The sequence below is a fragment of the Montipora foliosa genome, chromosome 8 (assembly GCF_036669935.1).
Source record: "Montipora foliosa isolate CH-2021 chromosome 8, ASM3666993v2, whole genome shotgun sequence".
NCBI lineage: Eukaryota > Metazoa > Cnidaria > Anthozoa > Scleractinia > Acroporidae > Montipora > Montipora foliosa.
In genome coordinates this window covers 33,656,613-33,659,112 of record NC_090876.1, presented here as the reverse complement: position 1 = coordinate 33,659,112, position 2,500 = coordinate 33,656,613, and positions in this window count along the sequence as shown.

Sequence of the window (2,500 nt, the reverse complement as noted above, 5' to 3'; positions counted from 1 at the left end):
AACAGACCTCATTGATCTAGTATGAGAACGATAATATAGTTTCCGAGCTAAATAGCTAGGCGATGTCCCATTCAGTGCTTTATACACTAAAAGCAGAATCTTGAAAATAATACAGTATTGAACCGGCAGCCAGTGAAGCTCGCACAAAATAGGTGTGATATGCTAAAACCTACTCATTTGCAACACAACTCTAGCCGCCGTGTTTTGTACATACTGCAATCTTTGTAACTGATATTTAGGCAGGCCATAGAATAATGCATTACAATAATCTAGTTTCGATGTGACAAATGCGCGAACAACAACTGCTGCAGATTCTTTAGTGAGATACTTCCTAATTTTAGATAAGTTCCTGAGATGATAAAATGATGATCTACAGATGCTACACACATGTGCATGAAAAAACATGTGCTCATCAAAGATAACACCAAGACTCCTAGCCGACTGAGAGGTAGCCACACTCTCATCACCAACACATAAGGACTGAAAGGATGGAGAGGGACGATACTTTGAGTGGATGAGCGTGACCTCCATCTTGTCGTGGTTCAGCTTCAATTCAGTAAGGTCCATCCAACGACAAATAGCAGAAATGCAGTTTTCGACCCTCGATTTAGTAGTGTCCACATCCGCCGATTTGAATGCAAAATATAACTAAGTATTATCGGCGTATAGATGATAATCCAAGCCATAAGATGTTATCACTTTTGCAAGTGGCGCGTTATATTGAAGGTAGAGTAAAGGTCCCAGAACTGAACCTTGGGGAACTCCCACGGGAATATCTCGTACCGTAGAATTCATCTCATTGATCTGAACAAACTGAGTTCTTTGAGAAAGGTAAGAATTAAACCATCTTAAGTGAAGTTTGAGTTCCTTGGTTGCGGACATGGATAGAATTATTTTCACAAGTTGTTGACCTCGAGATAAATGGAAAGGAAAGGAACTTTATTTAAGTGTAAACTGAAATGAACAAGAGGAGAGGGGATACCAGAGTACCCGAAGAAAACCTCTCGGTGCAGAGTAGAGAGCCAACTCAACCCACGCTAAGTCTGGGAATCGAACCCGGGCCACATTGGTGGGAGGCGAGTGCTCTCACCACTGTGCCATCCCTGCACCCCTGCTATCCAATATGTTTGTCCGATATGAGTCAACATGTCTTGTACTCCACCATGCATGATCTCTATATGCATAAGTTTGACAATGATTGTAGTTTAGTAGCTATGTTTTGGTATGAGGATCAGAAACTTTGCATCATTAAGTAGATGTGTGTACTGTAACCTTCCACAGCAGCGTAAAAGGACCTCATTGTCAAGATAAAGGTCTAGTTGTTTTATGAGTGCAGGATTTGTGGATTCTTGTTTATTCTTGAGGTATGATATTTCCTCTCTGTAGGTTTGTGTTGTGTAACCTTCAGTAAGAGATTTCTGGCTAGCAGAAACTCTTTTTTTGTGAAGGTTTCATTGTATACTTCATCTTTTTTCTATATTCTCGATATGGGTAAGAAGGGCGGTGACTCTGAGCACATGATTTAGAGTGCCTTATGTCGTTATGTCGCTGATGTTTAGGATGCTGGGATTATCTCTAACATTTACCTTAACTTTCATTTGTAGGGTCTCATCAAGTTCTTTGTGGATTAACGCTTTGGGGTGTAAAGGCCCGTTGTCTTCTGATTCTCTAAGCCACAGAGATCCTTTCGGTGTGAAGGGGTTATGAACGCAATTTTTGCAATTGCATATAGCAGCCTGAAAACTTAAGGACTTCAACAGGGTTTGAACCCGTGACCAGGTACCAATGTCAGTGGCTTCATAGCTCAGTTGGTTAGAGCGTCGCACCTGTATCCCGAGTCTTGAATTTTTCAGGCTTCTCTACACAATTGCAAAAATTGTGTTCATAACTGCGAGGATCATAACTTCTCTTGATTTCATATCCGCAGTTCATATGTGATCCATTTCACGTATCATTTCATCGTAGGAAAAAAGTGTTAATGAGCTTTACAATCCGTGATTCAATCCAAGAGATTTGACACCTAGATCCTACGCCGCCAATAGTTCAATGGGTACGTCAATCAAAATCAAAGAAATGTATGTCACTAATCCATCTGAACCAGTGTTCGCTATGTTTGTCGAGAAGAACTTTGCCCCAGCTTATGCTTTGCTTCCATAGTTCCTGTATCATAATTTTTCCTTTTACTGTAATGGGTTCCACAAATCCGAGGGGATTCAACAATTTTTATTGTTGATCGTTTAGTAATTCTTCCGAGAGTATCTCTTTCTCTGATCATGTTCTTGAGGGAAAGTGATAGTATGTCACGTTCTGAATTCCACGTGAGTCCAAGGAATTTTGCCGTTAGAGCTGGGTGTGTGTTATCTTCTTGTGTTCTGCAATTTAGAGTGGTTGAGTTCATGATGATTTGGGTATGGAAGTCTTATCTACCAGCTGTTTCACTGAACCAGATGGTTTCCCTAAATTTCACGGTGATTTTGTCATCGGTTTTGTTGTCTTCGGG